The 18,582-nt window shown below is 37.2% G+C and overlaps 1 protein-coding gene and 1 long non-coding RNA gene across 4 annotated transcripts in view; one reads left to right on the forward strand and one right to left on the reverse strand.

Annotated features, from left to right (window-relative positions):
- Positions 1-17,187, forward strand: part of LOC123385668 — a 52,904-nt gene extending 35,717 nt beyond the window's left edge. Inside the window, exons 1-2 of one of the 2 annotated variants that reach the window (XR_006598626.1) lie at positions 11,469-11,981; positions 16,863-17,187. This is a non-coding gene — a long non-coding RNA (uncharacterized LOC123385668). Of the gene's footprint in view, positions 1-11,468; positions 11,982-16,862 lie in introns of those variants that run through there. The other variant, XR_006598625.1, reaches the window with a different exon arrangement.
- SESN1 (sestrin 1) overlaps positions 1-18,582 on the reverse strand; it is a 116,509-nt gene that overhangs the window by 82,997 nt on the left and 14,930 nt on the right. The gene's annotated exons all lie outside the window — the stretch shown is intronic.

Raw genomic sequence — 18,582 nt, forward strand, 5'->3', positions numbered from 1 at the left:
AATAGAAAGTAACTTTAGCAACTCTGAGCTCTAAAAGGCTTAGTTTTCTCATGGGTCTCTTGTCCTTAGTAAAAAGTAAAGGTGGGGGGGGGGGGGAGAGGAAAGGATCTATGAAAGGAAATTTAGTCAGAAAGTAAACCTTCTGCTCTAAGAGATAACATGATCCAAGATACCAGGCATATTATATTTGAGGAAACATTAAGATAGGGTTTTCCAAAAAAATTATGTAAACTTCAAATATATAAAATTTATAGATAATGACATCTTAACATTAAACCAACCCAAGGAAGCCATTTCTTAAAATTTAATTTTAGAAAAACTGCATTTTAACTTTGAGATATAAAAAACATTCTAGGATCTTTGAAGGCAGCTGCAGCATACTCCTAAATTCTAATGGTAGCTTAGTCACAGTCAGGCAGGCACAAAATGATATTTTGCAGAAACGTGAGAGTTGCTGTTCCAATGATGAGGAGATTTACTTTTAAAGCGTATTCATTGCATATGTTCAGAACCAATATGACATGGATTGATAAGTCTGGAACAGCAACTTGATTCTAAAACATAGCCACTTCCACAATAGCTACATATAAAAAAGCAGACCAGGCAGGCAAAATTTACAATACTATTCCCATCTCACAGAGACCCACACAGCACTCCTTATACTTAGAGAAGCTATCATATTTATGCACAATTTTGCTTTTAATCTGTAGAATTTAGGATTAACTTCAGTTCTAATTTTTCTCTCTCTTTCACTGCCCCCATCAACCCTCCTAATAACTGACAATAACATATTGTTCTAAAATGTTACTTATGATAATATTCCTGAGACTTTTCTGTATTTGACTGTGTCTTCCACTCACGGGAAGACAGGCCTAGACTGTAACAATGAAAGTGAACTCCACCAGAGGCAAGACAATGTGAGTCAACCCAGGGACTTCCCCTTTGCTATACTGTGGTCCTCTTTGACCTACTTTGGTTCTTTACAAATCACTCCCTTCGTTCTCAGCCTGAAAGCACCAACGCTAGGCCTCTGTTGAGCACTGTGCATTCATGAACAATAACAACAACACGCACATACATTTGTATTAAGAAGTAAGCATCGTGTAATCTGCAGAGAAAGCCACACCACTAAAGAAAACATTAACAAAGGATAATTTGTTGTTTTTCCTGAAATAGATTCTAGAACAATTAAAAGGGGACTTTTAAGAGAAGTATTATAAGAAATGCTGTAACAGCATTTTTGTTTACTTTTATTATTTATTTATTTATTTAATGTTTATCTTTGAGAGTGAGAGAGAGACAGAAAGTCAGCAGGGAAGGGGCAGAGAGATAGGGAGACACAGAATCCGAAACAGGCTCCAGGCTCCAAGCTCCAGGCTCCAGCACAGAGCCTGATGTGGGCCTCAAACCCACAAGCCATGAGATCATGACCTGAGCCGAAGTCAGACATTTAACTGAGCCACCCAGATGCCCCTGTAATAGCATTTTTAAACTAAAAGCTTCATATATGCATTCCCGATCCATATAGCCCATCTTTTGCCTAAAGAGTCTGTTTATAAAACTTTACAATTTCTAATTACGATGGGAGAGATCTAACCTGCCAAGTCATCTGTCCAATGGGAGAAGATGTTTACTGCCTTTTCTATGGACTACTTCAGTACTGTGGAGTTTTATAAAGATTCTAGAAAAGCGTCATGTGAAAATAAATAGCAATGACAGTAAACTGATCTCTTTTAAAGGGAAAATCCCTCAAAGGTAAAGATAATTCCTTCCCTCACTTACCTTTTTGGATCAGAAAAAGTAGGTCATTAATGACTAAAATGAGTACAGCATCTGTAAGATGCTCCATTCTATTTTACACAGAATAAATTAATATTTAAATTATGATTAAATGAAATCAGTACTGATGATGTCATTGAGCTATTAGTAAGCCTCCGAAAAATTTGTTACTGGCAGATAGCAATTTTTTCCCTAAGACAAGTGACCAAGAGTATTAGGACTAATCACAAGATTTCCCCTTCCTCTTTGTTAAATTTATGCCAAGTACCTTTCGATATCTCAAGGGGCAAGTATATACTATTTGCTAACTTTCCCTCCTGGTGTTTTCATCAGAATAGACTGACTTCAAATCAAATCAATTTAAATGGTTAATTCAATAAATGTGTATAAGCCTTGATTTAATTTGTGATTAAAATTAACAGAAAGTTAACGTTTTGTTTAAAAATGCATTCAACCCTTGGGAAATATTTTACCCATATTATTCATAACTCAGATGTATACCTGATTTTCAAATGTGCATAATCTAAAAGCAACAAGTTTTGGGGGAACCTAGGTGGCTCAGTAGGTTAAGGGTCTGACTCTTGATTTTGCTCAGGTCATCATCTCGTAGTCATGAGATCAAGCACCGCATGGGGCTCAGTGTGGAGCTTGCTTGGGATTCTCTCTCTCTCTCTCTCTCTCTCCCTCTCCCTCTCCCTCTCTCTGCATCCCCCACCTCATGTTCACTCTCTCTCAAAATAAGTAAACTTAAATAAAAAGAAAAGCAACAAGTTTTTTCTAAATTAAGGTTCCCTTAGGAAAACAGAACAGTGAACTAATACAGATACTTGTAAACCACATCTGATTCCACAGATTGAACCTAAATAACAGAAAGGCATATTATATAAGGAAAAAGCAGGCTTGGCCAAAAAAATTTTTTTCAACAAATTTAGTGAGTGTTGTAACTTTTTATTTATAACATGTAAAAGCGAAAAATTTTTAATTTTGAACTTTCAATTATAAATATAAATGCACTATTAAAAAATTAAATGGAACATATCAAATTGATTTCACCTAGATATTTTGGGTTATACGGTAAACTTGATCTCTTCCTCTTTTAAATTAATCTAACAGACATTTATTTAGCTTTCACTAGGCACCTCCTGAGTGATGGAGAAATAAATGATGAGAAAACCTGGCATGGTCTCTACCTACATGTAACTTTACTCTAGTGGAAGACAGAGGTTAATCCAAGAACCAACTAAAGGTATAAAAGTATGGTGCTCTCAGGAATGAGAAAGAGAATGGATCTAGTCAGGAAAGTCTGAGGGGCTTACCTGAGGAAGTTACAGCTGAGTGAGATCTAAAAGATGAGTAGGAGGAGTCTTTAGGTGAAAAAGACAGAGAGAGGAGAAGCTCTTCCCAGGGGAAGGGAAAAGCAGGTATAGAGGCTTTCTTGTAAGAGTAAGCACTCAGAAGCACAGTACACCTGAAAAAGGAACTCCAGCCGGCCTGTGACCCTGGGCCACATGGAGCAAAGAAGAGTACTTTGCAAGATGAGGCACAGAAGTCAATGGCAGCCAAACCACACAGGGCCTTACAGGAAGAGTGACTCTTCATTCTGGCTTACTTTTGTTGACCTGGCATCATAATCCATACTGTCAAAATGAAGGTCTCAGTTTAAAAAAATTTTTTTTAACTTTTATTCAGTTTTGAGAGACAGAGAGAGACAGAGCATGAACAGGGAAGGGGCAGAGATAAAGGGAGACATAGAATCCAAAGCAGGCTCCAGGCTCCAAGCTGTCAGCTCAGAGCCTGACACGGGGCCCAAACTCACAAACGGTGAGATCATGACCTGAGTTGAAGTCGGACGCTTAACCAACTGAGCCACCCAAGGCACCCCATGAATATCTCAGTTTAAATGACAAATTATGTGAGGCCATATACAGAATTTTGCTCTTGCCTAAAACACCACTGTAAATCATATAAAGGAATGTTTTTTAAAGATTTTATTTTTAAGTAATCTCTACACCCAATTTGGGGCTTGAACCTACAACTCCAATATCAAGAGTTGCAAACTCTATGAACTGAGCCAGCCAGGCAACATTAAAATTCTTTAAAATTCTGTGTGTGTGAGAGAGAGATAGAGACACAGAAAAATAGCCATATTACAACATTAATTTAAACATAAAGGTAAGGGGCGCCAGGTGGCTCAGTCGGTTAAGCGTCCAACTCTTGATTTCAGCTTCAGGTCATGATCTCACAGTTCGTGACGTCAAGCCCCATGTTGGGCTCTGTGCAGACAGCACAGAGCCTCCTTGGGATATTCTCTCTTTCTCTCTGTAAAATAAATAGATCCTCCCACCTGTAAACTCTGAAATGCACTTCATAGTTGGTTTCAGGGAAAACGAGAATCTGAAATTATGCCCAGTGAATGGGCAACAAAACCTTCCAGCAAAGAGAAGCTGCCCTTAGGTGCATAGTCACTGACTGTTCCGGTTCCTCACTGCCCTTAGAGGGTGTGTGGGCTTATGGCCTGAAGATGAGGGATATGAATATGTCAGTCAGCTGCAGTGATGACGCTATATACATCTGTAAGAAACAGAGAAGAAGACTGCCAGGACAGGCTCAAGAGTAATTTTTTAAATAGAAACAAGTTGTTGGGGTGGGGGTGGGGGTGGGGGGAAGGAAGGAGAGAGAATATATAAAAGAGACAAAGCCTAGGGTGGGGGAAGGCCAGCAGGCTGCAGGAAGTAACAGCCCAACAATTTGCCCCGAATTCCTCACGGGCCTTACCCAGTGGACAGTTGAATGACAAAGATGCAATGGGAGGAGATGAAGGTAAGATGGAAATAAATGTTCACAAAGGAGATGACAGCAATCAAGAGAAAGTTTGGGGAAATACTGCTGAGGAATTATGGGTCTTCAACTCACTATCATGACATCTGCCTAATTATTGAATCCTAAAGTCCTCTCTGAGATTAATACCATGACCATTACTGTTTTCCTTTTGCATTTTTCTGGAGTACATTTGCTGATTTACTCTGTATCAGGTGAGTCTTCTGCTGTATCTTTTAATCTGATTATCTTTCTATCCAGTGTACAAAATCCCCAGCAGGGGAGCTTTACCATTTGCATAGAAAGATGTTTATCTTATATTGTTAAGTTAATAAAGCATTTTAAGGATGGGGGCAGGGGGGGAACTTCCACAAGTCATTTGGTATCTAAAAATATATAAGTGACACTTCTAAAGAGGAAAAAAAAAAACCTTGAAAACCTAAAAACTTTAGGTTTCCCCCATTTCATCCCAACTTTTGGCCTTTTACTTTACTCATATCAATGCTAAATTAAACAGAAGAAATAAAATTGAGCCATGTGTGTAATTTTGGATCCAAAGAATTAACTGAAATTAAGTACATGGAAATTAACAACATATGGTAAAATCATGATAAAAATAAATGGTCTTAAAATCTTAGTGAACTAATATTTAGCCTTGTCACTAAACTGGCTATCTGTCAACCTCTAACCCTCCCCCTACGCCACTTGCCCCTGCTTTTTTCCTATACGTTATGATCATTCCAAATCCCCAGCCATACTCTTATGTTCTTGCATTATATACCAATATGATAGAATATGGCTTATGGATGACTGCAGAATTAGCTCAGAGTCAATAAACCTGAAGGTGACTCAGGCCACCCATCAGGCTATAATGGGAGGTAGTATACTTGACCCTCCCAAGCATCATGGATTCTCCTATACTGACAATACTCTGCCCCATGATGTACTGACACCAAAATAGAAAATAATTTAAGGACAATATGTACTTGAGAACAACAGGCAAGATCTGAAAGCCACAAGGCATTATCAATCACCAAATCAAAACATGGGTCATAATCAGTTGGGTTTTTTTTTAAACCATCTTAGACAATATCAAACATTAGAAAGAAAGGATAAAAAAGGAAAGAAAATCCCACAGAGAGCTATCAAGTGTAAATAAGTCTACATCACTGATACAATGTTGGCAAAATCTTTGTGGTGATAAGGTGGTAACACTTCAACAATCTCTACATATGTAGAAAGGCAAAAAAAAATAAATAAATACAACAGCCAGCCCTATTTTACACTTGCTACACCAATCCATCAGCCTGCAAACCTTCGGATTACCAAATAAATGGTGACAATTTAAAAATAAAGAAATAGTTTCCAATCATAGTCCAGTGTGTCCTCAGTTTTTTCATCAAGTGCATCAAATAGGTTACCTTTCACCTAAGAAACTGTACTATCTGAATAAGACACATGAAATAACTAGGGTAATTTTTTACCCTAAGTTTTACCCCAACTACTTTTGCTATTGGACCAAACTCCTAATCAGCCAATCTTACAATTTTATACTTATTTTTGGTATCTCTCTCCTTCAGTCACCAAATTTAAAACTCATTAACTTTTTATTCTCTTTTCCTATTATTTTCACAACTATTACCTTAACTTTCATATGCTTATATTTTCTGTAAGTATACATTTAAGTATATATTTCTATATTTAAGTAGTAGCAGATTTGAGAATCATTATCATTACTGGTATTCTTATAGGTTTATAAAAAATATTACTTTCCCTTAATGCAGTTATTACTTATTATGATGCTTTTTGACTTTATAAGAATGTTGTTATTTAGTTTCTCCTTCTCCTATTTCCATTTACTCATTCGATTTTCAGGGATGTTTCTTTTTATTATTCAATTTTAAAAGAAATAATAATCTACTGTGCATTAAATAACAAAAATATAAACTCATTTAGTTTTTAAAATCATTCAACTGTCCCTCTCACACATTCCCTTCTATTTGATCATGGAGACATGAAGAGGAAATTCTGAAGCAGGGTCGTTCTTCTTTCTGAAGTAGCTTCAAAGGTGCAATGACATGACCGGAAGATCAAAAAACAACAAAAAATAACAACAAAAAAAGAACAAGATTATTGGGCCTAATAGGGACAAGGCTGAAAGCCAAAAAATAAAATATATGTGTATTCAGGTGTAGAAAAGGCTCTGGATCACACATTTGTCTTTCAGACATTTGTGGACAGAGTGATATGCCACAGCAATAGTTTTTTGTGCCACAAAATATCGTCCATTTATTAAGGACAGAAAAATACGAAACATAAAAAATAAATTTTCTCTAAAATACAGTAATACCTTTTTCTATTATAATACAAAATACTATCTAAAATTAAAATACAATATTATAATTAATTATAATACAAAACACTTCAACAGATTGAAGGAGTTTTGTTTTTTTTTTTACAACAATTAGAACTTTTAGTCTAATGTAAGATAAGAAGAGCCTGACATAGCAAAAAATGAGACCACCCTAAAATTTCAAAAGAGGCACATTTAGGATGGATAAAAGAATTGCTACTATACATACAGTGGAAAGTAAAATTGTAAAACTAATATAATAGTCTAAATCCTGGTTTTGCATTCAAATTAATTCTCTCCAACTAATAATCATATTGATAGGTAGTAAGAATCTTTTGCTTGATCTGTATCTTGATTTCTAGCTTAATAATATATCTGTAAACTAATAACAAAAATACACAAAGTGACAATTTCTATTAATACCTCTTTTTCCCCCCAAGAACCTTGCTATAGCTTCCTAATATAAGAAGAAAACACAAGCCTGCTTAGGAATCACAGATTTAAATTGCTATGGGGTTTTTTCTCTTTTTTGTTGGGGCAGGGGGTGGAGGGTCTATTTCTTTTTTCCCCTATAGTGAGGGTAAGGGAGGCAGTGAATCCTTTTAGGATAGGATGAAAAAGAAAGTAAGCAGGAATCATATGTGGGCTTATTCTATTTCCCTTAGGAAATTTTGACCAATTTGAGCAACTAAGATCTGGACAAGTATGAAAGTACTGAAATTATCTGATGGCATTTAAACTTAATAAATATAAGATAAACCCAAAGAAGTCAAGCAGATAGTCTTCTATTTTCAGTAATGTGTGATATGAAACAAAGAACAGGAAACTCATGTTGGAGGAGACTTTGAAGAGCTACATGATGGCAAAGTGTTTAACCCAGTGACAGAGTGGAAACGCAATAAATTTAACAAACGGTTATTTAACTTTAGGGAAAAAAAAGCTAATGGGATTTCTAGGAAGATGATGGTATAAGCTAAATGATTATTCTTAGGAAATCTACCACAGAACTGAACTATCAGAATCAATGAAAAACAAAATAAAAAACCTAACAAGATAAAGTTAAAAACATGACACAACTCTAAATTAGTTAACTTAAGTCTAATGAACAAGTATTAAAACCAGAAAGAGGAAGGAAGACTATAAGGGGTCCACAAAGACACCTAAAACGGTGCAAATGACTAAACCACTTGAATAACCAACAGATATAAGTTATTTTCAAAAATTAAAGAAGAAATAATTACTACCACCAAAACGAACACATTACAACACAGAAATACAGTGTTAAATGTTTTAAAGAATTTGTGCAGAGTAAAATTGATTTGCCTGGGTCAAGTGTCAATGAAGACTTGTAGTACAGTAGACATGAATCACATTTGAAGTAGCAAAAAGATGCCCAGAACACAAAAGAAACATTTAGATTTGGGGGAAATAAATGTAAAAATCTATCATCATCTCATTACCTCTTTGGACATGGTTATTTCTGGTGCAGCATTAACAAAATCAGTTCTGTTTCCTTAGACAGTTTTTTAAAAATGCCTTCTTTTTTAACCCTTCATTCTACTACCACTTCATTAAGTTGCCTTTCTGATGAATAAAGGATCATATAAACCCAAGAGCCTACAGTCTGGATGTCCCACTGTCCTGTAGCCCTTATTATTCAACAAAATACTTTGAACCCCGATGTCTCCCCACTCATCACAACTTCCCTTTCCCATCCACAGAGATCTAGTCTATCTGGGTACAAAGGGATTGTTGCACCTTCACTGTGGGCTCCTCCTCACTGTAACCCAATTCCCTGAGCTCTCATGGCACTCTCCCTACACAGTGCCCCTGCACCATCATTCCCCAAAGCATCACTAATATGTAGCCATTGAGTGAAGAAGTCTATTATGGACATTTTGTAAGTAAAAGAATTACAATATGGATAGAATAAATCCTCTAAAATTGGATGCCAAATATGATTGTCCTCCAAATTCAAAGAAAACAAGAATGAACGTAAACACTTCAAGGTGATCCATTTCACCTTGGTGATCCAGTCATTCCAATGGCTATATCCCTTTCTTCTTCCTCTCTCCAGACTTTTCTCCCCCCCCCTTTCCTTCTTTCTTAGTTCTTACATCATAAAAAACTCCCTCCCCTGCAATGCTCTCATCTTGACTACTCAACAAGAGCAATTTATTTTTGCAGCTGTCTTCTACCAGATCAGCCCAAAGTGCTAATCTTTTTACAACTCCAAACCACCCATCAAGAGGTCTTCCTAAATACAGGCATACTAGATATTGTCTATTTGTTTCTCCAAAACATCTCTCTGACCTACTCTACCTCATTGTGTGTTTCAGAACGCTCATCTCTAGGGACTATATCATTGGGTTCCCTTGCCATCTGGCTTATAATTAGGTTCTTTCAAATGGAAGGTACAAACAAACTGAATGGCAGAAGGAAGAAGGTCAGAGTACTTGTTACCCCACTTCCCTCTCTCCCAGGCTGACGGTCAGCAATAGGTATACTCCTCTGCAGAAGGAAGAAGGTCAGAGTACTTGTCACCCCACTTCCCTGTCTCTCCCAGGCTGATGGTCAGCAATAGGTATACTCCTCTGCTGAAGGTCACAGATCCCGTTAGGCAGGCAGCTTCTTAGATAACTGTAATTCACAGGGTTCCAGTAAAAACCCCCAACTCTTGCCCCTTGAGGTTTGCAGCTGTTACTAGTCCAAAATGCTTATCATCCCTTTTTGGTTTCCGTTAACTCTGCCCACACCTTCATTGAACTCTTCAGGTACCCCATTTGAGTGTGTCATCTATTTCCTGCCAGTATCCTGGCTGACTTAGCATGGAGGAAAAGAAACTAAAAGTTATATTGACAGCCTCAGAGAGATTACAGAGAGTAAAATACCAATTATACAAGAACTGGTTGTTCTGAGAAAGGATCAGAGAATGAAAGAGTTCTTGAAAATTAAAAATATGACTGTTGAATAAACATGTCAATAGAAGTACTGAATAACAGAACCAGGCTGAAGAGCAAATTTGTAATTTGGAAGACAAATTCAAGGAACTCTTCAAGGTGTAGAGTGAAAAGACAAAGAACAGACATATGGCAAAAGTTAGATGGAAGGGCTCCTGGATGGCTCAGTCGGTTAAGTGTCTTGACTCTTGGTTTTAGCTCAGGTCATGGTCTCACAAGTTCATGAGTCTGAGCCCTTGCATAGTGCTCTGTGCTGAAAGAGCTGAGCCTGCTTGGGATTCTTTGTCTGTCTGTCTGTCTGTCTGTCTGTCTGTCTCTCTCTCTGCCCCTTCTCCTCTCCCTCCCCCACCAAAATAAACATTTGGCAAAAAAAGGTAGATGAAGGTATAACACTAACAATAGGTCAAAAAGGACAGATATAACAAAGATAATGGAAGAAAAGAAATAATACTTTGAGATTCAAATCTTTGTACCGAAAGGGCCCACGTGCAAAGGATCAATGATAAAAGGTACATAGGTAGAGACACATACTCATAAAATAAAATTTCAAGATTTAAAGCATAAAAACACCTTAGGCTCCAAGAATGTCCTTATTCTTAGGAGATATATGATAAAGTATTTAGAGGTGACATGTTTGTAACTTTCAAGAGGTACAGCAAAAGAGAAAAAAATTGGAGAAAGTGGCTATGGCAAAATGTTAATATGTGAATCTAGGTGAATAGTATGTGGTATTTAACTGTATTATTCTTTGAATTGTTCAGTAGGTTTTTTTTTTTTTAAAGTTAGAGAAAAAAGAAAAACAAGGTTTTCAAAGAGAGGTAAAATAAACAAAAATAGGTTTCATAAACAAAGAATGAGACTCAGACTGCCTATACAGATTTCTCAGTATAAATTCCAGATACGATAAAATAGTGAAACAATGTCTTCCAAGTTCTGAAAGAAAATGATTTTAACCTAGAATTCTAGTGAACTATAATGAAAGCTGAGGACAAGGTAAAAACACTTTCAACTATGCAAGGGCCAGAAAACTCCCACACACTAGGAAATAATAATTAATAACAGTGAGTATTTAAATGAAAAACTAGCTGAAACTACATTTTAATACTCAACCAAGCATTGTATCAGTTATTGCTGAAACACTGACATATTCTTTTAACTGGTCTTTATGCCTCCATTGTTGTACTCCTCCTATCCATTCCCACAGGAACCAATGTCATTTTATTTTACTGTTCCATTTTATTTTTTAATGTAGGTAATGTATTCACATTGATCAAAATACATTCACATGATTTTAAAACAGAAGGTACAAGAAGGCAATACATCCCTAAGACTCAGATCATGGGGTCCATGGACTTTAGAGGGCTCACAATAGGCCTCTCCTAGCTGCACTCTTCCAGTACGCAAAGAGTCCATAGAGCCTAGGGCATATAACCACCCAGACCATGCTCCAGGTGCCTGAACCCTGGAAGCCTCTACCCAAATGGGCTAAGCCCACTCCCAGGGCCTGCACGTGGGTTGTTCTCCCTATGGCCTAACAAAGGGCCCACTGGCACACCCCTAATGCCCTGGAAGTAGGCAAGTGGCAGCTGTATGTGTGATGGGCACAGTCCTGATGTGAGGTCAGGTGTCCATCCTTCATGGTAAAGGTCTGAGAGTGGGGTTGAAGTGGGAGGGCAGGGTGGAGAGGCCACACATATGCTGGCCAGGGCCCACCATCTCAGAATGGGTCTGGGAAAAGGTACATAGCAAAAAGCTTCAGTCCTATTAATGTCTCCAGCCAAAAAAGTTCCTTTCCCAGAGACAACCACTGTTTCGGATACAAGAGTGATCATTTTGAATGACAAATCTGATAATATAATTTCCAACCTAAGATATTTTAGTGGTTCTCCATTACCGTTAGGATAAAATCCAAATTCCTTAAAATGATCAACATGGCGCTTCTCAAACTGTAATAATGTTCATCATGGTCACCTGGGGATTCAAGTCTGATTTTGCATTTCTAACAACCTCCTAGGTGATACAGATGCTGCTGATCTGTAGGCCACACCTTGAGGAGAGACAGCCTATAAGAGGTTAATATTCCTTTTTAAGTTGTGATGTCAGCTAACCCAGTTAGGGAAAGAGACTTTTCTTTCTAGCCTACCAACCTTGCCTAAAAAGAAGCTGCAGTTGGTCCGGGCAGATGGGAGGGAGGGTAGACAGAAATTGCCAAGTAATGATAATCGCTAACCTTTATTCATTCACTGAACAAATACTTATTGGATGTCTACTTGTATGTACTACCACTGGCCTAGAGAACCCAGTAGTAAACAAGAAAAAATGCCCATTTTCATGGAATTTACAACCTAATAAGGTAGACAGAATCAACATGAAAATAAATAAGGTCAGGTAGTGTTTGGGACTAAGAAGAAAAATCAAGGGGCGCCTGGGTGGCGCAGTCGGTTAAGCGTCCGACTTCAGCCAGGTCACGATCTCGCGGTCCGTGAGTTCGAGCCCCGCGTCAGGCTCCGGGCTGATGGCTCGGAGCCTGGAGCCTGTTTCCGATTCTGTGTCTCCCTCTCTCTCTGCCCCTCGCCCGTTCATGCTCTGTCTCTCTCTCTCCCAAAAATAAATAAAAAAACGTTGAAAAAAAAAAAAACTTTAAAAAAAAAAAGAAGAAAAATCAAGAGCTAGAAGAACAGGTGTTATCTTACAGCTAATGCATATACAAGAATAAATTTAGTTTTGGTTTTTTTTTGTTTGTTTGTTTTGTCACATTAGGTACTAAGGCAGGCACTGTGTTAAGTACATTAAAGAGATCAAGGCACTATTAATCTTCAGTGATATGAGGTGCTATTATCTTATTTTGCAGATGACAAAATGAAGCTTAGATATGCTAAGTAACTTACCCAAGGTTAGACAGCTAGGCAGAACTAGGATATGGACCCTGGCAGTCTGACTATTACCAATTTCTGTATTAATTAGCTTGCTAAGGAAAAACACAACCCCCAAATCTGTGGCTTGCATATGTATTTCTTGCTTGTGCTATGTGAGGGCTGAAGCTTTACCATGCACAGCTGGGCTCCTTGTGTTCTAACATTTTTGAAGCAAGGCTTGAACTTGTTAGCTCTAGATTGTCAGGGGCCTACCAGTTCATTACAAATATCACAAGTAACTCAAGTACAAATACCACCAGGCATGCCACAAGAGGATCAGCAGACCAAAAGGGATAAGCCAACACTGAATCAGCAAGATTTTCCCCTTTGTTGATTTAAAACTCCCTAATTTCAATCATTTAATTTTTCTCTAAAGTTTAAGGAAAATAAGTTTAATATACAGTACATCACTCTAGTCTTGGGGCTGTCTTTTGGGGTCACAATCTCTTTGATAATCTGATAAAATGTGGGCTTTCTCCTAAGAAAAATAAAATGCTCATTAGTTTACACAATTTTGCATTCAATTAAGGGGCACATATGCTCCTAGAAAAGCTATAATCCTCAATGTGAGAAACCTTAAATTGTCGCATTTTCCAAAATAAATCTCTGCTCTGAAAACTTCCTTCTACTCTCTGGTAAACAAGAGTGATTCTTTTTTACTAATTATTTTATTTAATTAAAAGACAGTTAATTCTAATTATTAGCATAGCAAATACATAGTTCTGTTATCTAAAACAGTTCTATAGCAAAAAAGAATAATGGTCTAGCTAGCTGTTAAGAACTACTTATTTCAGCTTCTCTAAAGGCAAGTTTAACGTATCTATTACCCGGGTATAAATTAGTCATCAATATTTTTATTCTGTGGTAGCTGATTTTCCCTCTATACTCAGTAGCTTACAATAAGAATGTTGTTCAATACAACTCTGGTTGTTGAAAAATACAAGTATAATGTAAATTATCCTAAGTTACATCTAATAGCTTTTATTTTAGAGGAAGATAATTCCCCCCCCCCCCCATCATGAAGTGCATCTCTAGACTACTAAATGATTTAAGGTTCTATATCACTTTCAAGTTTCATAGTGTATCATTGACTTTGTATTTTTTAAACAGAGTACTACTAAAATGTAAAACAACACAATGGAGCAAGCAGGCAAGTAAAATAGTAACTTTTGATACTTGTTAAATCAATGTCTCATTATACAATAACTGAATTACAATCTGGTAGAGCTCTCATTAATACATCATATCCAAATTTTTACATGGCTAATAAAAGGAGCTTAAGGTAAACAGGACTATAAGGATGTTTAAATACATACTTAACGCAAGTTGTGTTTGTGACTTGACCTACATGACCTCATAAGAGCGCAAAGGCTATGATAGTTGACAATAGAATCGTTTAAAAAAAGTAGGCATTTGACACCTGAAACTAATATAACATTGTACATTATACTTCAATTTAAAAAATAGGCATTTTATTTAGTATTTTTTTCAATAAAAAATTGTAAAAACATTTGAACTGAATGGATTAGGAACAATTATAAATAAATAGGCAAATTTGGGGGCCCCTGAGTGGCTCAGTCGGTTGAGCACCAACTGGCTCAGGTCATGATCTCATAGTTCATGAGTTCAAACCTCACAACCGGGAGTGGGGAGATGGTGCTTTGTCAGTGTAGAGCCCACTTTGGATCCTCTGTCCCCACTCCACTTGTGTGTGCACACTCTCTCTCAAAAAGAAACATTAAAAGTTTTTTAAAATAAGAAATAGGCAAGAAATAGGCAACTGTTATTTGCATTTAACAAATTAAGTAATAAAATATTCTTAAGTTTTGAAAGGCAGTAGAGTGTTGAGATTAATAGAACAAATTCTGGAGACCAAATGCTGGAGTTTGAATCCCAGCTCTGCTGTGTAGATGAGCTAGGTGAACAGGGACAGTTAGATAACCTCTCTCAGCTTCCTCTTATTAAATAGGTGAGTTAACGGGTGAATGCAAGTATGGGGGGGGGGGGGGGGACGGGAATCCAAGCACTAGAATATAAGCTCTAGGAGGGTAGACTTTTACCTTCTTTGCTCACTAATGTATGTAGTGCCTAATGACAGTAGGTCCAATAAATATTTGTGGAATGCTCAACATTCTTATTATTAACATGGTGATCTTTGCACAGATGGAAAAACTAAACCAGTTAAGCTCAGCTGTCTAAACTTGGAAATTTTCCCTTTCTCCCCAAACTCCCTTCTTTAAAACAAAATAGAAATATAAGCATTCTTAAGTTGCACACCCAACTCTTCTAAGGCTCATAGCACCAAAATATGATTAATAAACTAGTTTTCAGTTGAACAAGAGTGCCATCTAGTGTTCATAAAAACTATAATAAGCTGAAATTTTGGAGTAAATTTTCATCCAGGCAAAGAGAGGAAAAAAAAAAAACCAAAACAAACAGGAATGCAAAATCCATTAGGATAAAATCTGCTCTATCAACAGCCAAATCCTCTGAAAGAAAGGTAATTCTAAAGGAAATTAAAGAACAACAGCTTTTAAAATTAGTATATGCCATATTAGAAAAAATTTATTTCAGAGTATACTGAAGTTGTACTTACCATAAAGGTAATTCTCCTATGAATAGAAAGTGGTATTATTGAACTTATTTTCTCTTTGATGACATGTATTTTTTGTTATTAGAAAAAATAGAAGTACTCATTATAAAAATTTTGGAAAATGTAGAAAAGCATAAACCATGGCCTAGAAGTAGCCACCGTTATCATGCGGAAACATGTTTTATATGTTTTATACATATAAATATATAGATCCTAGATTTATTTATATATATATATATATATATATATATATATCCTAGAGTTAAAATATATATGGGGAAAATATTTTAATTTTAATCAAATATTTGGCCAAGATATTAAAGATGAATAAGAGAAAATCATAATGACAATGATTTTTAAAAACCGAAACCAAGAGCTTTCCCTACAAATGAAAAGACCTAGCCTCAACTAAACATTGTATTCAGTGGGGTAAAATTGTTTTTAAACTGCTATCAGTTATGTAATCATTTTTATATGGTTCTGCAACAGCCAAAATCCATAAGGAGCTGGAGCTTATAAAATAAAAAAAGATAAATTATTTTATCTGTTTCCTTTCAGACACCACTAAATTGACATAACGTATACCAGCTTGAGTTTCAGAGATTTGAATAAAAATTTAGGTTTACAATTATGTTTAATCTCATTCATTATTCATTAGAGAATGCTCATAAGTTTGGGGCTTTATTTCTAATTCCTTTTCCCCCTCAAATCACGGACACAGCTGAGATTTGATTCACAGCTTATTAGTCACTGAATGATGAAAAGAAAGCTGTTTGCCACTTTCTACCTTTTGGACTAATGCTATTTTACTTTTAGTACTTTTTACTTTTAGTACAAAGAATGAGAAGTAGGGAATTTCCTAAGATTGCACAGAATAATGCAGTAAGGGGGGGGGGGGAGGCATAGAAGAGTTATAGGGGTCAGAGGGAATGAAAGAAAAACCAAAAAGCTGCTAGCGGAGATGGGCCTTGGTGTCCCAGCCACTGAAGGGACAAGGCCTAGGGAAGGGCATCCATTGGCCAGGCTGGTGGTATGAGTCTCCTTTAAGTGGAGAATGTTTGCAAGGGTGGGGAGAGGACAGATTCTGGGCTCATATTATCACTTGCTTCACCACACTCTCTTCAAGGCGTTAAATAGGTTCTTGGGCATATGATTTAACACACAACTCTCTTCACAGTATACAGGAAACCCCACTCTTCCCAACTCCTAGCTTCAGGAGATATGTTGTTGTGAAAGGCTGCTTATAAAATGATTCTCAATGATCCCTGTCTCCTGGTATTCACTCCATTGTGTAATCTGCTCCCTCTGAGTATGGGCTGGACCCAGTGACTTGCTTCTAATGAACAGATTGAGGCAAAAGTGATGGCATGTCTCTTTCAAGATTAGGTTGTAAGACAGTGACTTCTGTCTTGCTGGTTCTTTCTCTCTCTCTCTCTATCTCTCAGGCTCCTCTCAGTTGCTTTTCATGAGGAAGTAGAGAAATCCACATGGAAAAGAACTAAAAGCAGCCTCCAGTCAACTGCCTGCAAGAAACTGAAGTTCTTAATCCAAAAGCCCTTGAAGAACTGAATCTGATCAACTGAATTGAATCCTGCGAGCTTGGAGGCACATCTTTCTCTGTTTGAGCCTTCAGATAAGACCACAGCCCTGGATAACACCTTAAATGCAGCATGGGAGACAACAAAGCAGACATCCTAGCTAAGCTGTAGCCAGATTCTGGACTCCCAGAAATTGTGAGATAATAAATGTGTATGGTTTTAAGCCACCAAATTTGTTATGAAGCAGTAGATAACTAATTCAATTATTAAACCAAAAAAAAAAAAAAAAAAAAAGCTGCTCCAGCCCACCTGACTGACCACACCCTGACAGTCTTTGCTTGCTCCCCACCCCCCACCCCCACCCACTGCTTGTGGCAGTCTCCCTAGTCACCAAGTCACAAGGCCTGGACCTTGTTTCTCTTCTTGGCACAAGTGGGCACTTCCTTTGCGGGTTTATACATTAGGGTTCCCTTAGTTCACCTGCTTAGTCTCTCTCTCCCACCCAAGGGCTTCTGTACCTTCAATATCGGAAATAATAGGACATCTGAGCAAACTTTCTAGCTCTATGCTTCAGTGACCGGACCATCTTGGAATCTAAGTACATGCATGGCTTCTAAGCTAAACCACCCATCTTGACTATGTATTATAATTTTACTGCTTTTTGAAGTTTCTCTCCACCATTTACCAACTGGTCTGAAAATATATCAGTGTTTTAACAAGTATTGTGGTGCCAATGCATCCTGGATGAACACCAACCCTGGTTTATGCTGTAAGGTTAATTCCCCAGACAAGATTCAAGATCATAGTTCTCCTTCCTTTCAATTTGTTTTTAAATATAATTAATTAATGTAATTTTTACAACTTCTTTTGAACATCTCAATCTTTAAATTACAATGGTATTACCACATGAAAAGTGCCAAGCTGGAATGGTTTTATTTATAATGCCCAATGCTGTCCTGAGAAGGAGCTTTGACAAAAGTCATACATGTTCATACATGCACTGACAAATGGCAAAAGAAAAATAAAAGGGGGCCACAAAAGGAAACAAAAATGAGGCCAAAACTTAGTCTGCAGGAAAGTACAATAGAGCATTAATTATTTCCAGCCAGTCATTGGAGGTTTGGTTTGGGCATGTTGGGGATAGAAGGAATGTACACTTGTGTCAACAAACAGAGGAGTTGAAGAGAAAAGTTAATTATTACATTAAAATTTATATGCTCCAATAAGCTGCCTTTATTATCCTAACCTATCCTGATCTTTCCTTGCTCTGAATTAACACTCTCTATATAATTTTTACACACTTATTTTAAGTCACTTTTCAATATAAAAGTAATACATACTCATTGCAAAAAAAAAAAACAAACAAACAAAAACAAGCAAACAAACAAAAACCCAAAGCTATAGGAAAACAGATTAATGTTTAAGAACATAGACACTCAGGGGGCGCCTGGGTGGCGCAGTCGGTTAAGCCTCCGACTTCAGCCAGGTCACGATCTCGCGGTCCGTGAGTTCGAGCCCCGCGTCGGGCTCTGGGCTGATGGCTCAGAGCCTGGAGCCTGTTTCCAATTCTGTGTCTCCCTCTCTCTCTGCCCCTCCCCCGTTCATGCTCTGTCTCTCTCTGTCCCGA

Source organism: Felis catus, chromosome B2 (genome assembly GCF_018350175.1).
Source record: "Felis catus isolate Fca126 chromosome B2, F.catus_Fca126_mat1.0, whole genome shotgun sequence".
Lineage (NCBI taxonomy): Eukaryota > Metazoa > Chordata > Mammalia > Carnivora > Felidae > Felis > Felis catus.